Consider the following 10,380-nt stretch of genomic DNA (forward strand, 5'->3'; position numbering starts at 1 on the left):
AAAAAAGAATACCTAATAATAAAACATAAACTTATCATCAAAGATGTAATAGATCAAGCAACACCTCTTGCAGCTGTCTGGAATTTCCCGTCCATGGACCTGAGGGGAAAAAATTTATTTACAAATTCATTTTGCTGTCACTACCGGACTCACGAGCTTTGCCGTGTGCTTCAGGCACACGGCAAAATGCCCAAAGCACACGGCAAAGCATTTGCCGTGCGCTGCACACGGCAAAGAGTGCACGGCACAGTAGCTGACGGTGAAGACCATCTTTGCCGTGTGCCAGCCTCAGGGCGCACGGCAAACGTAATGCCGTGTGTCTTTTTGGCTCTCGGCACACAAAAGCAACGTAACGGTCGTGTGCGCAGTAACGGCCAGCTTTGCCGTGCGCCACGTCACAGGGCTCACGGCAAAGTAATTATTTTTGCCGTGTGCTTCCTAACCAGGCTCACGGCAAAATGTGAGGCTTTGCCGTGCGCTTCCTAACAAGGCACACGACAAAGGCAGTTCCCAGGTAGCTCTGCCCAGCAGTCTTTGTCGTGTGCTTCCTGACCAGGCTCACGGCAAAGTTTGAGGCTTTGCCGTGTGCTTCCTGACCAGGCACACGGAAAAGGCAGTTCCCAGGTATCTCTGGCCAGCAGTCTTTGCCGTGTGCCTTAGGCTACAGCACACGGCAAACAAGCTCTTTGCCGTGTGCAACGCACGGCCTCTATGGTCAATTTTTTTTTGCTTGTTTACTTGCTTTGCCATCAAAACAAAAAGATATATATATATATCACAGATCACACATATACATTCATAAGCATCACAGATCACATATATATCATAAATACGACAAATCCATCACATAAACTCCATGTCCATCTCATGTAGGCCACAACCAACAAATAAACTCCATGAGCAACACATATAAACCCACAAGCATCACATAATGTCCATAACCATTACAAGTCTCACTCTATGCGTCCCACATCATGAATCACACTCCACCTACCTCGGCAAACTCCATGCGTCCCACTCCGATCCTCCTTGTAGCCTAGGAGGTGGATCGTTTGACGCCGCCGATTGATTCTACACAAAGTTAAATATATTGCATGTGTTAGACAAAGGTTATAAATAGAAGTGTTGTCTAACAACGGATATATGGACTTAACAAACATTATAAATAGAAGGCAACTCACAGGAGTGTTGACAGCAGGTTGTATAGGTTGGAATAACTCAGGTGGAGGAGGTTGACCTACAGCTGCTCCAATACTTTGCATGTACTGGAACATCGCGCTCATCCTCTGTTGAACAGCCTCCTGTTCTGCCTCCTGCCTAAGTCTTTGTTCCTCCCTTAGCCTCTCTGATTCGGCCAGCCGCTCATATAAAATTGACAGCAATGTTACAATGCAAAGCAAATGTATGTCGAAATAAATGAACGGAGAATAAAACAGAAATTACCTGGAGAGATGCCACAATGCTCATCGTGCTGTTCGGCCGTTGGCGTATGGGCGCGCTCGAGCTTGTGGTCGTTGCTCGGATCTGGGCTAGGCTGGGAACAGTTCTAGAATCCAAGCTGCCGTCGCCAATCATGTACCGGCCACGAACCTTCCCTCCTCCCGCCCTCATGACGACTTCTCCATCAATGTCATGGGCCGCGGGATCGTAGTCCGGCCCATATACCTCCTTTGCCGTCTCTATATACTGAGTGAGGCGTGTATGGACGGAGGGGTTGCTGTACGACGAGGCCGGAGCATGTGGGTTGTAGGGAACGGCTGTCTTGTACTTGTCCTGGTGCCCCATCGCGTACGCTTGGAAGGTGGAGACTTCCTGACCATCATGTGCCTGTGACTGCAAAAGAAACAACAGTATGATTAGAAATTATGCCAAATTGAGCATTATACGAGAGAAGTGGATTTAGCTTACCCATCTAGCTCTGTATCCATCAAGGCTAAGACTGCCTTGATGGTGTGCTGGACCTTGCATCAAGGCGCGCCGCTCCCTACCAGCACTGTGCGACTGTGTCCACTCAGGAGTGAACCACCTGTCCACAATTAGCTCCCAGCAACGGACGTTCGCATTGCACCACTACGGAGGAACCTACACGACATCAAGCATGTGACATATAAGATCATATTAAGGTTACTTAATCTTACAAAAGAAAATATTATTAGTGTTGCATATGTACCTTCATGAATTCTTCCTTGGTCAGCATCATGGTTCTAGCCACAGTTTTGGTCACCTTTCGAGAAAGGTACTGGGCGTTGTATGTCACGATGGACTGGACACGACACTCGTAGTGCATGTCCAGTACGAGCTTGTGGCATGCATTGTAAGCCACTTGGGGAGCCCCATCCTCATATCCATGGTCACATCTGAAGAAATCCTGCATAGAGACACGATATGTCAAATAATTATTATTTGAAGAATGTGCAGGGAATGCGATGTATTGAGCAACGTAGGATTATGCAAATACTTACCCATAGCTCCGTGCACACTCACACTGCCTTGTTGTCAAAGACCCTGCCCCTGCGATCCTCTGTGTCGCGGGCGGAGGTGTAGTGCGCAAACGTGTAGGCTGGCTCCATTTTTTCGGCATGTTGAACAATGCCGGGAAAGTGACGCCTGCACAAAATCCCCAGAATGCCATTGGGCTGGCGAGTATGGTAACTGCCTTGCACAATGATGAAAGTCATGCACAAGTGATGAAGAGTAATTATTAGTTGACTACAAGAAATAATAAAGTAGGAATAACATGTAAAATTAGTTACCTTTCGCCACTTGGACGAATCACCGGAAGTCTCTCATTAGGCATCCCTCGCTTCGGGAGACGCGAGGGACCTCTCAAGTAGACAACCGGCTGACCAGAAGAGGGGCCTCCCTCCGCCGAATCAGAAGCGGTGCCCCCTGCCTCCTCCCCCTCCTCCTCGCCGTCCTCATCCCCCTCGTCCTCATCGTCCCCCGCCTCCTCCTGTTGCTCCTCCTCCTACTGCTCCTCCAGCACCTCCTGCTGCTGCTCCTCCTTGTCCTCGTCCTCGTCCTCGTCCATGTCCTCCTCCTGAGGCGGTGGCGACGGTGGTGGGGTAGGCTCACGACCCCGCCGTCCTCGTCCCCCTCGACCTCGTCGTCCTCCTCCTCCTGCTCCTCCTGCTCCACCCTTACCTTTGCCTCCACCCGTTACCAACCCTTTAGCTTTCGAGGCCGTTTGTTTGTACACCGCCTGTAACTTCCTGATACCGCCCACCATCTTTATTCTCACACCTACAAAATGAGACCAAAAAAATGGTTAGAAATAGATGCAACATAAATAAGACATAATTATAAATAGATGCAAAGTAAATAAAACAATACTAGAAGGTAATGTAGCATTACATGTATTAGAAATATTCTTCATGATCCGGATTAGCTGGATCATAAGATGGGTCATCACTATCATACATGTCAATAAGATCCGCTCCGTCCGAAGGAGGAATGTTGGCATAATTGACATCGCCTATATGTAATTTCCGAAGTAATTCCATGTCCTTTGCATTTTCAACCTCATCTCCATCGTCGCCTTCAACAACTCTTTCATAATCTACTTCCATTCCGACCGGCTCAGTTAAGTCTATTGCAAAAGTCCCTTCTAGCCCCTCTTCTTGAAAGAACTCTCCGGCATATGTGTTAGGGTTAAAGACGTAGTCATCATCGTTTGGCAGAGGTAGTTTACCGTGTGGTGATACCTTGTTCACAACATACCAACCTTTAAGATTCTCTTTGGTTTGGCATGGGTATGGAAGATAATAAACTTGTGTGCCCTGTTGAGCCACGATATAGACATCTTCTCCTGCTAACTCACAATCCTATCGAATTTCAACTAGACCAATATTAGGTGTCTTTCTCGTTACTGTAGGATCAAACCAATGGCATTTGAATATGATGGGATTAAGAGGTTTGCAGCCATAGAACGACAGTTCATATATTTCTTCAATTCTTCCATAGTAATCCACCCCATCATCTCCGTGCGTGAAAACTCCACTATTTGTGGTTGTTCGATTGGGCCGACGTTGCTCGTGTCTTGTTGTGTGAAATCGATAGCCATTGACATCATAACCGGAAAATGTCCTGACTCTATATGCAAAACCATCGGCAACCTGTCTCAACTCAGCACTCATGTTTTCATCATTTTGGCCCTGCAAGCTCGGGCCAGATAGTTAGTTATATGATTCGCACGTATGATCCAATTGAAATATGAAACTAAATTGGACAATACCTTATGTTTGAACCACGAAATGAAATCGGGCATTCCACTTCCTGCTCCCTTTTTAAGAAGGGTCTCAGATTCCTGAGGGCTAGGATCCCTAGATAGATGCCAGAATTCTTGAAGAAATTCCCTATACCAATGAGGAAGAAGGGGGTTCAGGGCAAAATATTGACTATTTGAGAACAAATTTGTTGAGAATAGTGACTTACCCTATGTATGGCTGCACTTCTATAAGGTTGGAGAATACATATAACATGATAATGCGCCACTCATCAGATTTCAAGGTCTTCTGGGTCCAATCACTTGTACTTCCGAGTTGCCCGCGGAAAAGGCTGAGATTGGATTCATTTTCGCCAACATTATAACGAAGCGGACGATTATGTACGCTAGGAAGGTTGTCACCATAGTATTTTGTTGTGAAGTTTGACACCTCCTCTAGAATCGATGCCTCTACGATGGAAGCTTCAATCTTGCATTTATTTCTACATTTCTTTCTAACAACCTTTAGGGTTCTCTCAACGAAATAGCACCAATGAAACTGCACAGGTCCCCCCATCCGTGCCTCATATGGGAGATGCAAAATCAAATGTTGCATCGGATTGAAGAAGCCTGGTGGGAAGATCTTCTCCAACTTACAGAGCAACACAAGTGCCATCTTTTCTAGGTCTTTAACCACGGACCGAGATAACTCCTTAGCACAAAGCTATCAGAAGAAATTGCTTAATTCTGCAAGCACTTGCCACACATGATCTGGGACATAGCCTCGTACCATCACCGGAAGAAGCCGTTCAATCCAGATGTGGTAGTCATGACTCTTAAGCCCATTGATTCGCATAGTAGACAAGTTCACTCCCCTTCTCAGATTCGCTGTATACCCATCAGGAAACATTAACTTTTGGAACCATTCCAGTACTTCTCTCCTTTGAGACCTGGTCAACATGTAATCGGCCGAAGGTCGTCTCCAATTCTTGCCTGCTCTAGGAGGCTGCATTTCTTGATTTGGTCTATCGCATAATGTTGCCAAATCGATTCTAGCCTTCACATTATCTTTTGACTTATCCTGAGTGTCCATGATTGTTCCCCAGAGTGCCTCGACGATATTCTTTTCAGTGTGCATTACATCAATGTTATGTGGAAGTAGCAGGTCCTGGTAATAAGGGAGCCTCTCTAAGCCTGACTTATGTGTCCATGCATGTTTATGACCATATCCTATGAAACCACCATCTTCACTGACCTCAAGAGCATCTATCTGAGCACGGACCTCAGCACCCGTCATCATCGCCGGTGGCGGGTCTGTAACTACCACATCTTTCGTAAAGTTCTTGATGTCTTGTCTAAATGCATGTTCAATTGGGAGGAATTGTTGATGTTTATCAAATGAGGAATATTTGCCTCCCTTCTTCAACCAAATGAACTGAACGTTTGTCTTGCATATTGGACATGGAAACTTCCCATGAACACATCAGCCGCAGAAAATCCCATACGCCAAGAAGTCATGCAAGGAGTACCAAACATGCATTGTGAAGTTGGTTTTTGTAGCTCGGTCATATGTCAACACCCCTTCATCCCAAGATTTGACCAATTCATCGATCAGAGGCGCCATATACACACCCATATTATTGCTCGGATGACCAGGAATTATCAAAGACAAAAATATGTTCTGTGCTTGAAAGCATACACCAGGGGGAAGATTGAGTGGTATAACAAACACGGGCCAACAAGTGTATGGGGCAGCCATCATTCCATAAGGATTGAAACCATCTGTTGCAAAGGCAACACGTACATTACGAGCCTCTAGAGCTTTCTCAGGATGAATACTATCAAAATAGGTCCATGCTTCACCATCTGAAGGATGTACCATCTTATCAGGACTGTATCGACGTCCATGTTTATGCCATATCATATGTTTCGCAGACTCCTCGGTCATGTATAACCGTTGAATCCTTGGTATGACGGGAAGGTACCGTAGGATTTTCACGGGAATCGAAAGCTGCTCTATACGACCATCCGCATGGTGTTGCTCCACAAACCTAGAGGACCCACACTTTGGACAGTGTGTTGCTTCAACATGTTCTTCTCTAAATAAGACGCACCCATGCTCACAAGCATGTATTGGCTCATATGGCATTTTAAGTGCACGAAGCATTTTCTGGGACTCATACATGTTCTTTGGCAGAATGTGATCTTTCGGAAGTATACTGCCAAACACTGTCAGCATAACATCGAATCCGGCTCGACTCATGTTTAACTGTGACTTCAAGTCCATCAAACGTCCAATGGCATCTAGTTGAGATACATTTGTGTGCCCATGGAGCGGTTTCTGTGCCGCATCTAACATGTCGTAATACGCCTTTGCAGTAGCCTCTGGCTCCTCCTCATCCTCCCTACGTCCTTCGCCAAGGTTTCCATCATGGAAATCATCTAACATGTGCGTTTTATTTTCAACGTGTGTTTTTTCTCGGCACACGGCAAATAGATTGACTTCACCGTGAGCTCTTCTGTTTAGCTCACGGCGTAGGATGTAAACGCCGAGTGTTTCAGCTTTGCTGTGTGCTGGTCTGGGGGGCGCACGGCAAATATGCTCTTTGCCGTGTGTCTGTAGGTTTGCGCACGGCAAACCTACAGGCACACGGCAACGTCCGGTTTTCCGGTAGTGTATCCAGTTAATATAAGTAGTCTGCTAGTACTTGCATAATCTCTGGTCTCTATATTTTCAGGAACCTTTGCAGAAAGTATATATTATAAATGATGTATATTGCAGAAAAAATGAGATGTATTCTATTTTTCTTAGAACACAGAAACTACCTTTACTGTAATTAAGTGATTTGGAAAATACTCATATAGTGCAAAAGTTCAGGAGATCGATCCGCTCCTTATTTCCATGACTGCAAAGGTTCAGAATATTCGTGCCTTCTTTTCACGAGTTCAGCAACTGAAGGAAGACTCAGATATATGAGAAAACACCATTTAACTTTCGCAAAAAAAAAAACAGAGAAAACACCATTTAATTATGAATCAACAGAACAAATCATCAAATACAGATAGTAGATCCATCCCAATGCAAGGGCACCGTGAGAACTAAACATCCATGGCTCCACCTATACGTCACTGAAAAATTAGAAATTTATTGATTAATAGAAAAACAGAAAATTTTTAAAAATGAAGAGAGGAAAGTCATGTTGAATGGATGCGGGTATGACTACATAAGGATTAAGCCAACAAGACCTATCTGACAGAGGCGGAAAGAGATCAAACACATACACGCATGGCCAACAAATGCACCATAAATAAATCTAAATCTCCGTCAATATGATCGTATAAGCAGACAAGTTGGAGTGGGAGGCGGATGAACGACTGATGACTGCATATATTGTATTATAATTTGCTAGTACCTGGAAACGACCAGATCCTTCGCACGCCGCCGCTGCATGCCAAGCGGTTTCACAGGCAACTGCTCGATCTCTTGCCCCTGCTGGAGCGATGGAGCCTCCACCATGGCAACGAACCCTAAATCGCCGTATTTTTCTTGAGATCTACTCCACCACGAGAATGAGCCCTAAATCGGCCTCTAGGCATTTTTCCGTGACATCGGATCTAGGATTGTAAATTCAATATGGCGTGGGTGAACAGTTATTATACGTGGGATGAGGAGCTGTCGAGGTGGGCTCCCAAACGGGCTTGTGCCCCTGTGACTCCGTGAGTGGACTATGGACACGCCCGCCAAGGCATTGGTCCTCCGTTGCGATTTATTCGTTGCTATTGTTTGTTTGTAGTAAATATTGTTCAATCATAAACTAACTAGGGTCAAAAAATTCATCTCGCGATTTACAGCCAAACTGTGTAATTAGTTTTTGTTTTCGTCTATATTTAATACTTCATGCATGTGCGGAAGATTCGATGTGATTGGGAATCTTGAAAACTTTCTGGTTTTTGGGTACACTAAACAAGGCCTAAGGAAACGACAACGTCGCTCTCTCTTTCTCTTATCATGTATATACCTGCTTCATTTGACTTAATTATTATGATTGAAGCGTGATTAAATAAAGATAGAGGACGTGGTGCACAAGATAAGCTAGCAAGAAATGACAGCACAATTCTTCCTGCCATCTCGTGATCAAGCCGCTACGGTCTGCAGACCCAATAAATAGCCGCATCAAGCAGCTAGCAACAGAGCACACGAGATAGCTTCTTGCAACATCACAGTACGGTACAGTGACTTGTGTAGCTTCTCCCAGGGCCCTGGCAACGTTTGACACCAAGTGGAACATCTGGCGACGCTCTGACACATTGGTGTTCGGGTCTAGACCGAGGCTGTGTTTAGTTTATGATGTAAAAAATTTTGCAACACTGTAGCACTTTCGTTTGTTTATGATAATTATTGTCCAACTGTAGCCTAACTAGACTTAAAAGATTCATCTTGTAAATTTCGACCAAACTGTGAAAATAATTTTTATTTTCATCTATATTTAATATTCCATGCATGCGTCTAAAGGTTCGATGTAACGAGGAATCTTGATAAAATTTTGGATTTTAGGGTGAAAGTAAACAAGGCCCGAGTCAGATCTGACGGGCTAGACATCCAGGTCGGCTCCCAGAAGCCCCAACGCAGGGTACGACGCTCGGGACTCCTTGTCCTCACAAAGTTTCCTCAAAGGTGTGGAGCTCACCGTTGCAATGAGCGATGTAGTCCAGGTTTCCAAGGTGAGAACCTGGTCAGGGCCGAAGGAGCCGCTGGCAATGATGATTTTGCTGGAGATGCCACGTTGCCTTTGGAGGTGATGATGCTAGCTCTGACGATGAGGTGTGTGTGTGGCTCTGGCCACCATAGAGCCATGATCACACATGATGTGCTCTTCTACCTAGCGTGCCAGCTATCGTGGGTTCGTGACTGCGGCGAGCTTCGTGGTTGTTCGTCCGAGGTCCATACATGCGTGGGTCTCCGGTGGCGCACACACTCAAAACATGAAAGAGACAACTCAATTTATCCTGGTTTGTGTTTCTCAACCCTATGTCCTGGAGTATAGTGATCTTTATGTTAAGAATGGCCGATCCGGATGTTACAAATAGTGGAAACATCAAGTGATATTGGTAGGGCATTGCTCAGTGCTATCCTAGGGTTCGTTGGTATCTTCCTTGGTACCTCGGTGTTGGGCCAATTCAAATCCCCTTCTTACGGTTAATTTGGGAGCACAATGTCATAAAACCTCGGAACAATCTGCTCCTCTACGGTAATTCACGATGCCCTTTGGAAGTCCATTAGATGTGGGATTGCAGCCCGCATCGCTTTCCATGCGGCAGGAAGCCCCGAGTCATGTGGCCGGGAGCATTTCCCTTCCCTATTGACTTGCAAGGCAGCGGCAGCAGAGACTTCTCTTTTTCTTTGACAAAGAACAAGAAGACTTTTATTAAAAGCAGCAGGAAGCTGTGATGATGTGTACATTGTACAGGTCTACAGTTAGTAGAGCCTGAAGGATTGAACAGAGGGGGCCACATGCCAATCTATTACAAGAATGATCTAGCTCAGTAAGAGTGGAGGCATGCGCTTGTTTGGCAAGAGCATCGGCTGTAGAGTTGAAGGATCTGTTAATCTTGAATAGAAGAGCCTCCATGGATCCTACAACATTGGCATACATCTAGGTGTACGATTTCATTCTCCAATCGGTTGGATGATCCTGGTTGGCGTTGTGAAGAAACACAACCAATTGTTGTGAATCTAAAAGAAAATTGCAGGAGGAGATTTGCATTGCTTGGACTAGCTTGGCTCCTAGTGCTAGTGCTGCAGCCTCGCCCATCAGGACTGAGTGGCAGTTCTGCATCGTGGCCTTGATGTAGATGGATTGAGCTGGTTGTACCTGAAAATTGAGAATGAAGATCCCTATGCCAGCATTAGAGGTGGTTGTGGAATGGGCATCTCGCGCTATGGAGACATCGACGTAGCATCGTGATCCCCAGAGTGCTATTGGGTTGGAGCAGAGATGTGGACTGCCTCTCACTGTAGGATTTGGTCCCTGCATAACAAGATAATTCATACCTGAAGACTGCTGAAAGGTAGTTGATGTTTGGGGACGGTGAAGTTGTGTGTGCTCCAGGTAACTTGCAGTGGCCTTGTGGATCTGATTAGGAGTCCATTCTTTCCTATTAAAGTGGTAGTCATT

The 10,380-nt window shown here is 45.5% G+C and overlaps 2 long non-coding RNA genes across 2 annotated transcripts; both read right to left on the bottom strand.

The window, feature by feature from the left end:
• Positions 827-2,877, bottom strand: LOC110429931. Its single transcript, XR_002447123.1, has 7 exons — positions 2,754-2,877; positions 2,463-2,652; positions 2,171-2,368; positions 1,909-2,082; positions 1,444-1,833; positions 1,182-1,345; positions 827-1,071 (listed from the first exon to the last, which is right to left on the bottom strand). It is a non-coding gene; the product is annotated as an uncharacterized LOC110429931 (long non-coding RNA).
• Positions 2,983-7,911, bottom strand: LOC110437475. The gene is made up of 3 exons (XR_002455530.1): positions 7,618-7,911; positions 7,031-7,333; positions 2,983-3,243 (listed from the first exon to the last, which is right to left on the bottom strand). It is a non-coding gene; the product is annotated as an uncharacterized LOC110437475 (long non-coding RNA).

The sequence above is a fragment of the Sorghum bicolor genome, chromosome 8 (genome assembly GCF_000003195.3).
Source record: "Sorghum bicolor cultivar BTx623 chromosome 8, Sorghum_bicolor_NCBIv3, whole genome shotgun sequence".
NCBI lineage: Eukaryota > Viridiplantae > Streptophyta > Magnoliopsida > Poales > Poaceae > Sorghum > Sorghum bicolor.